The sequence below is a fragment of the Mustela putorius genome, unplaced genomic scaffold (genome assembly GCF_011764305.1).
Source record: "Mustela putorius furo isolate JIRA1106 unplaced genomic scaffold, ASM1176430v1.1 tig00000174_pilon_pilon_pilon, whole genome shotgun sequence".
Lineage (NCBI taxonomy): Eukaryota > Metazoa > Chordata > Mammalia > Carnivora > Mustelidae > Mustela > Mustela putorius.
This window is the reverse complement of record NW_025421304.1, coordinates 14,398,135-14,407,095: the sequence shown is the minus strand read 5'-3', so window position 1 is coordinate 14,407,095 and position 8,961 is coordinate 14,398,135. Positions and strand designations below refer to the sequence as shown.

Below are 8,961 nucleotides of genomic sequence, written 5' to 3'. Positions count from 1 at the left end.
ATACGATGTGCTTCAGAAATGTTTAATGCCTTTAACTGGCATTTAGCACAACCCCTGAAATTAATTTGAGGCCCATCAGCGTTCTATTTCCCACACTTTGGGAAACCCAGGAGTGAATGACTGCTAATGTTTTTTCCAGCTCTAACGTTCTGAAATTGCATGATTAGGAAAGGCAAAATCTTGCTGTGAACGAGGAAAGATTCTTGGTACTAAAAACACCAAATAACAGGATGTGTTTCCAGTTGAGGAATTAGGGCTAAAAGGCTACTTGGAGGGTTGAATCGAATCTTCGAGATTGTTCCCATTTCAGAGCGCTCTGCAAAGGTTACTTAAACCCTGGGGATGATCCCGGTGAAGCTCGTTGAAACGGGGCAGGGGGGCGGGGGTGGATGCTTGGTTGATGAGTTTCTTTTCTTTCTTTCTTTAAAAAAAAGGGGGGGGGCATATGGAGAGAGAGAATCTGAAGGAGACTCTCTGCTGAGTGGGGAGCCAGACAAGGGCTTGGATCTCTGGACCCTGAGATCATGACCTAAACTTAAATCAAGAGTCAGCTGCTTAACCCACTGAGCCACACAGGTGCCCCTGCTTGATGAGTTCTAATGGGTTGTAACAATTCAGCTTCTGAGCTGTCAGCAAGCTTTGGAGCTGTCCTGAGGATTTACAAAGGTAAATACAAAGGCAAGAGTCCCCAGAACTTGTAGTTCCATTGGTCTATGACGTCTTTAGCAGTTTCCAGGATTACAAATAATTTGATTGATGGAGGGAATAGATGTTATTTACCATGATTTCTTCCAGACATGGTGAAGATTGGGCTTCAAGTGATGTAAACCTATCAAGTGAAAAGGAGACACAAAGTTACCAGTATGGTTTGCTCCTTCTTCAGATTGGCTGTCTCCATATCACCAACCCCAGTGGCTTCAGGCTTCCATCTTTCCAGCTTCCGCGCCTTGAGAAGGAGAGCTTCCAATGGATTCCAAGAGTTGCTGGAGCCTGTTGTTTGCCAGAATGGAGCTCTGTACCCACTGCAGAACCATTACCACAGGTAAGAGGATTTCTTAAAGTATGGATTCAAGCTCTGTGCTGGATGTGGGGGTGGGACCAGTCCTGTCCAGAGCCAAGGGCTGAGAATGGGGAAAGTAAATGCATGCTGGGATGGCAAAGTCAACAGAGACTCATTGCTTCTTTGAAGTTAGACCAGGGATCAGCAAGCTTTTCCTTTAAAGGAGAAAGAGTATTCAATATTTAATCCTTTGGGGCCATTCAGGGTCTGTATCACACTTTGCTCTCTCTTTCTATTCTGATCCTTTATTTTTATTTATTTACTTGAGAGGTGGGGGGAGAGGGAGAGAGAGAATCTTAAGCAGGCTTCATGCCCAGCGCAGATCCCAATGTGGGGCTCAGTCTCACGACCCTGAGATCATGCCTTGAGCATAAATCAAGAGTCAGACGCTCAACTGACTGAGCCACCCAGGGGTCCCTCTGTTACAACTCCTTAAAAAGGTTGAAACCTTCTTAGCTTGTGGGTTACAAAACTGGCTGCAAGCTGGATTTGGTAGGTAAGAGCCCTTTCTCAAAGTCCCACCAGCAAAGACTGGCCTTTCAGAGGCTTAGAAGAAAAGAAAATCGTTCTCTTTGGTGTTTTGCTGGGCTACACTGCTGGGTGATGCCAGGAAGGTGGGTCGTGGTTGGTAGAAAGAAAACCATGTAAGGAAGCAAGAAACCAAAGTTTTAGTTCTAGCTTTGTCACAGCTTTGTGACTTTGGACAAGTCATTGATCTTCCTTGGCTCTTTTTGCTTCTTCACTTGGAAAATAAAATGATTGGATTAGGGAGTGGCTAAAGTTTTCTGTAGCTCAAGTTTTCACAGCACAAAGGGAAACATTTTGCAACAGGGACAGGGTCAAGGAGAAGGGGAAACTGTGCTTTTATTGTGGGCTGATTTTGGAAATTGATTTTCAGGAGTTTTGGCTTTCTGAAGAAATGCTAATGACCAAAACTGACCTATAAATGCAGCTATAGTAGAAGGGGAGTTTGTCAGGGGCACCTGTGTGGCTCAGTCAATTAAGTGTCCAACTTTTAGTTTTCGCTCAGGTCATGATCTCAGGGTCATGGGATCGAGCCCTGCATTGGGTTCTGAGCTCGGCAGGGAGTCTGCTTGTCCCTCTCCCTCTACTCCTACCCCCTGCATGTGTTCTCTCTCTCTCTCTCTCAAATAAGTAAATAAAATCTTTAAAAAGAGGGAATTTAAAATGTTCTTTTCAATTGAAGGCAGGAATATTTCTAATATTTTTCCCAAAGGATGAAGCTTTGCAATATGTTCAGAAGCTTACCTTTCACTCCACACACAGCAGACATTTGTAGCTGGAGAAATTATCCTCTATGTAAATATTGTCCAGTAAATTAATCAAACTTCTACTGAGAACTGATTAAATATCAGGTGCTTAGTTAGATGCCTCAAAGATGGAGAACAGATGGTTCCTTCCCTAAGGGAGTTTTAATCTGGAGATGTTGAATGGAGAATCACTTAGGTCTGACCAGGAAAACAGAAACACCTCTAAGTATTTCAAATGAGGGAATTTAATGCAGAAAGTAGTTACACAGATGATGGAATTGTTGAGAAGCCAACAGCGGAGGAGGCAGTGACCCAGGAGATGATGCGGACCTGCTGCTAGGATGTTTTTAGAGGTATGGAAAAAGAAATGGCCCGTGATAAATGAGGTGGAAATGCCAGAATTTCCACAGAAGGTGATGGAAATGGATTGAAAGGCTCAGAAGAAGGCCAGAGAACCCACCAGGTGCTTGTGTGCCATGGAAAGGCTTGGAGAAGGTATGTTTGTAAAGAGATGAGGAATGTGTGGGTGAGTGAGTGGGACAGTAGCATCCCTTGGAAGCCTGGTGGGGCTTAGCCAAGGCTAACTCTAGGATACATGGTGACAGGACTAGGCTTACCAACAGCAACAGGGAAGCTCACACTAGGAAACAGAGGCCAGATGGTGACACTGAGCATCAGGTGGACAATTACTGTAATGAATTGAAAGGTCAGAGCTGCAGCCAGGAAGGCCCTTCTTACAGAGCATTATGAAGATGCTTAAAGGAAAATGACATCTCCAAGGGTGAAAGATGGGGAGCCAACAAGAGTACTACTAAATGTGTATGATTAAAAGAGATCAAGGGTGGCCGATCAGGAGGTTGACAGCAATCACTCCTAATAAAAGGACACAGCACATTGCTCGTTTTTGCCAGACCTGGGCCCGTTTTGGAACCTGAAACTCAGTGAGAGGACAGTTCTCCACAAGGAAGACCCTTGCCCCATAAGTAGACCCGTTAATGATTCTTCCAGGCTTTCCCCAAAGGGATGCATAGCCATTTAATTGAGTAACTGTACACTGGGAAAAGGCTAATGGCCAAACACTTCTAGGACTGGTGGACACAGGATCCCAACTGGAATTGACACCTAGAGGTCAAAGCATGGTCATGACCCCTCTATTAGAGCATAGGAGACAGATTTGAGGTCCTTGACTATAGTCCAGCTCCACAATGTACGAGGTCTGTGGACTCAGCCAGTCGTCCTGCCCCAGGTTTTGAAAGTATTACTGGGATAGACATAATCCATAGTTGGTTTCATCCACACTATCTTTGGTCTACAGAGTAGGGGTTACCATAGTGAGGAAGGGCAAGTCAAAGGCTCTACCCCCTACTTCCCAATGCTGGCAGAGATAGTCAATGCTTAGTATCTCATCTAAGGGAGATAACAGAGATTAATGCTGGCAAAGTCCTAAAGAGTTCAGAGGCAGTGGTCCTCATCCTATCCCCATTCAGTTCATTAGCCTGGCTCCTGGAAAAATCAAGTGGCCTCCAGAATAGACAGTGGAGACCAAGTAGTACCCATCCCACCTCCAACCAGTGCAGCTACTTATGTCGTCTGTAGTCTCTTTCCTAGAGCAGATTAACAAAGCCACAATGTTCTAAAATATAGTATTAGTAGTAGAACATTTGAGGTTCGGTCAGGTCAAGAGCTCAGGATGGTCACTATTGGAAAGACACTTTGTTAGTCACAGTTCCCAAGAAAAGCAGGCATACCAAATGCCAGAAGGGGTGGGGGGCACCAGTGTTGTCAGGAGATGGGGGGGAGGGGAAATGCCTTTGCTGTGGTTTTCTTCAGGAAGGAATGGGTGAAGCAGGGCAAGTAGGTTTAGAATTGGCCGGTTTGCATGATTTCAGTGGGCTCTAGGCCACAGGGGCTCTCCCTAGTTGTCTGACACCTGGCCTGGGATGATTAGGCCAGGATGGTAGAGGCCCAGAGTGTGAGGGCCCAAAAAAAGAGGTGGTTGAGGGTATGGCCAACTGGATTGGTTGGTTTGCATTTGAAAATTGTGCTAGTGGGTGGGTTGTTTACTTCCACTAGGAATTGGCTAGTTGGGAGGGACAGTCCCTCCAGGGTTAGCAAGGGCTCTGATGTCACAGCATCAGAATACAGAAAAGACATGGCTGATATAGGTGCATAGTATGTGGTCACTGATCTGGTGAAAGTGCCCTTTTCGTTTATCAGAAGATGAGAAACAGCCTGCTCGTCACATGGAATGGCCAACAATATGTGTTTATAGTTTTGTTCCAGGACTATGTTAACTCGCTCCCTTCTATCATAATATATTCGGAGTAGACTGTCCGGGCCTTCCACAGACTATAATACTGCTCCATTATATTGATAAAACTGTGATAATCCAACTAGATTTGCAAGAAGTGACCAGCATGTTAGAGGCGTTACTCTGATAATTGTACTCTAGAGGGTGAGAGAGAAAAACTTATGAAGAACTAAGGGCATGTCCTATCAACAGCATTTCTCATGGCTCAACTTGTTTGGAGGTTTGACTATTTAAAGATGGAGGTAACAAGTCTTTCTTGCCTCAGGTATGGAGAGTCTTGTAGGGTATGCCCACCTTTAGGACTCCCTACAGAGTTGCTGAAATTTCTTTTGAGATCTCATCAGAGCTTGACCTCTCCCCTGAACCAAACTTGTTTTCTTCCTTTCTTTTCTCTGGTGTTGACCCCAAGGATAATTCCTTTTATATGTGTGTGTGTGTGTGTGTGTGTGTGTGTATACATATATATATATGTATGTATATACATATATATATAGTTTATTTGACAAAGAAAGCATAAGCAGGGGGAGTGGGAGAGGGAAAGCAGGGGGGAGAGGCTCCCCACTGAGCAGAGAGGCCAATATGGGACTTGATCCTAGGACCCTGGTATTGTGACCCAAGCCGAAGGCAGACACTTAACCGACTGAGCCACCCAGGCACCCCCCCGCCCCACCCCACTGATAATTTTTTTTTTTTTAAAGATTTTATTTATTTGACAGACAGAGATCACAAGTAGGCAGAGAGAGAGGAGGAAGCAGGCTCCCTGCTGAGCACAGAGCCCAATGTGGGGCTCGATCCCAGGACCTTGAGATCACGACCTGAGCTGAGGGCAGAGGCTTTAACCCACTGAGCCATCCAGGTGCCCCCCCCCCCCGATAATTCTTAATCAGCCTCCCATTCCCTAACCTCTATCTCAGAATCCACGTTCTGGGAAATCCAATCCGTGATAAAAGTCTTTTCCATTACCATTCAAGCAACAAACAGAAGAGGTCTATGAGGACAGACAGGAAGGAAACCTTGCAAAAACAAATGTTGGTCACTGCTTTCTCTGCCCATACCCTTACCTCTAGCCCTAGAAAGACAATGGCAGTGGCGTATTTGTACCACGTGACCCAATTCGTCTTACTAGGTCAATTTTACTAATGGTAGGTACCTGATTCAAGGGTAGTTCATCCACCGGCTGGCCAGGGCTAAGTGGTTTGGTGATGGAGTGTGGAAACATGGTGCATTTGGGTCCATGCGATTGTCCACTCAGGAATCTGAAATGAGACAGAAACTGAGCAGGTTAGCTGTTGTGCACAGTGAGGGGGAAAGAGGTAGGTTAGGAATAGTTTGGGAGTGGATATCTGTGCAGGAAAACGCAGCTTGGTAAGAGAGTAGGGTATAGAATAAAGAGTGATTTAAGGACAGGGGGAGGAGCCTTGATTCTTCCTGGCTTCCCATTTTCAGTTCCTACGGGGCCTACCTGTGCTTTGGTTCTTACCTTTGAGTTCCAAGGAGACACTATTGAGACTAGTCCTTGGTTGAGCTAGATTGAGTGAATCTCTTTCTTACAACCAAAAAACCAGCTTAGAATTAAACCCTAAGGTGCATCACTTGCTGCGTGATTTATCATGTCGCTTTCTTTGTTATGTTATTAGTTACCCGCTATGTATTGTTTCTTTCTCTCCATTTACACTGTGAGCTTTTTGAGGTCAGTGTTCTGTATATTTTAGGGAAGGTTAATCATGATAATAATAATGTTATTATTAATAATATTAGGTCACATTAACTCAGCTTTCCCTACGTATCAGATGCTGAGCTAGGTGCTTTTCCAGGCACCACCTTTCGTAGTAAATGCTCAACTGTGAGTTCTTCTTATCATCATTATTAGTAATTACCTTCATCTACTTACTGCGAGGGTAAAACCGGAGGAAATGAACTTACAATACAGCTGGAGGGAGGAAAGGAGGAATTTATTATTTTTCTTGATTTCTTTTCTTTCTTAACAAAAGTGAGATGTGTCCATGAGAGAAAATTTGGAAAATACACAAGACCACAAGGAGGAAAAATTAAAAAAATCACCCCATTCTCACCACAAGAGATAACCACTGCTAATATTTTGATGCACAGCCTTCCCTTCTACATGCATGCAAATAGGCGCACATGCTATTTTGTCATTTTCCCCCATACAGTCTGTGTGAACGCTGGATGCCATTCCATATGCTGCCAGGACATGATTTTTAAAGATCTGTGCTGCAATCCTCTATGTGAGAAGTGTCAGGCAGGGAATGGAACAAAGGACCCTGGCAGATCGTCCCCGGGGTGGGGGCTGTGAGCTCTCTTGCCTAATCCTGTGGGTTCCAGGTACATTTTTGCCTGACACAGGGGGAAGGATTGTATGACCTCTGGAGGGCACTATGTTTCCAAAATTCTTCTGAAACCAAACTCTTGCATCTTTTTCCTATCCTTTTTCTTTTGGCTTCCTTCATCTCACGTTGTTTTTGAAATTTTTTTTTTGCTCTTCGATGCCTTGAGGCTCCCGAGAACTGGTGCCTCAGGGTCGTTTGCACAAGATCTGGGTTCTTGGGGCAGCCGCGGATGGCCTGGGTCTCCTGGAAGGGCTTGAATTTTCGGCGGCGTCCCCGCGACCAGTTCATTCCCCTGCACTATACCAGGAGCTGCCAGCAGATGGAGCTGTGAGCAAGTGCGTCTGCCTAGGTGTGATTTACACAAGCCCTTGAAGGCTTTAAATATTTATCCACAAAATTCAATAAAGCTGTTCATCAAATCTAATGCTTGGAATTTGGGCAGCCCATGAAAATATTATAATATTTTGCCCGAGGTTCCAGAATCCTCCTCTGTAGGGTGTGTTTGTATATTCAGACTCTTGATATTTGTTTATCACTAGCAGGAAGGAATTCATGTTTTCATATTGGAAATTTTGCATGAGATCAGGCCTGGGAAAGCTTCCTAATTTTTTCTCTAGGTATTGCAGGAAGCACGAGCTCCTTACCTGGCTGAGAGGTCATCCAGGTGAGGTACAAATGTAACCATCCATGTATTCTCCGTACCCAGCAAGTGTGTCAGAGAGGGAGCACCCCATAAACAATTTAATTTAGGGAGGGGGAAGCTGGGTAAGGTTTTTATTTTTTATTTTAATTTTTATTTTTGAAGGAGTGTGTGTGTGTGTGTGTGTGTGTGTGTGTACATCCTTTATAGGGGAGGGGATTAGCAGTTAATGACAATCATCAATTAACCTGACGTGTGCCAGGTGCTGCCCCCCTGAGGAGAATTTGGAAATACATCTGGTTGGCACAATGGGTGGGTGGATGTGGGTGAGGGGGTTCCCACCGGCAATGGTGGGCAGGGGCCAAGGATGCCCGAAGACCAGGAACCAGTTCAGCACAAAGAATTGTCCAAAATGCCACTCGCTCCCCCTTTAAGAAGCCTTGTATGCCTTCTTTCTAACTGGGGGTGTTATGCAAACCACCTAACTTCTCTGAGCATCAGTTTTTCTCATCCTATAAAATGGAGATTTAAGCCTTCATCTGGATTACCTCATAGAAATGTGGGTATCAAATAAGTAATGTATATTAATGCACTTTCCACAAATTATAAAGCCCTGTAGGACACAGCAACCTTCTTGGGCCCACAGGAAAATTTCACCTGTAAGCCTGGTCTGGTTGGCTGTGGAGTGTGATCAGCTGAGACCCACAGGTGGGACTCAGACCTATTTCCACCTGAATTCCCAATATGTCAGTCACTGGCTCCTCTCTCCTCTCGGTTGTTTAAGCCCCAATCAGAGTCATCTTTGATTCCTTGTTATCTGTTGCCCCCAAAGTCCAATCTCTCAGCATTCATATCCATTCCACATAAAAACTTTGCTCAAACCTGGGTCTTCTCTTCAGCTTTCCTGCCTTCACTGCAGACCAGCTATGGCCTTTGACCTCCTGGGGGAGCCGGTGAGGCTCTGGGTCTCAGGGCTTCTATCTGGCCCCTCCCGTGATGCTCCTCTGCCCAGGGCAAAGCTGCATATCAGACTGTCAACTCCCCAGCTTCAAACCTTCTGTCGACTTCCCTTGGAATCACAGACCCTCCTTCCACTGGTTTCCAGGGCCCTCCAAGTTCTGCTGTCTTCCAGCACCCTTTTGAACCCCGTCTCCACGTTCTGCACAGCACCCTGGCATTCCTATTCCCAAGCTTCCCAAACTCTTTCCTCCCTTAGCCATTGTGCCCTTGCTGTTTCCTCTATCTAAGACATTCTTCTTATTCTTCTTCTTCTCCTTTTTTTTTTTTAAGATTTTATTTATTTATTTGAGAGAGAGAGAGTGGGAGAGCTC

General features: G+C 45.1%; 1 pseudogene; it reads left to right on the top strand.

Moving 5' to 3' along the window:
- Positions 1-863: 863 nt before the first annotated feature.
- The window catches only part of LOC101672203, a 90,740-nt pseudogene continuing 82,642 nt past the window's right edge, over positions 864-8,961 (top strand).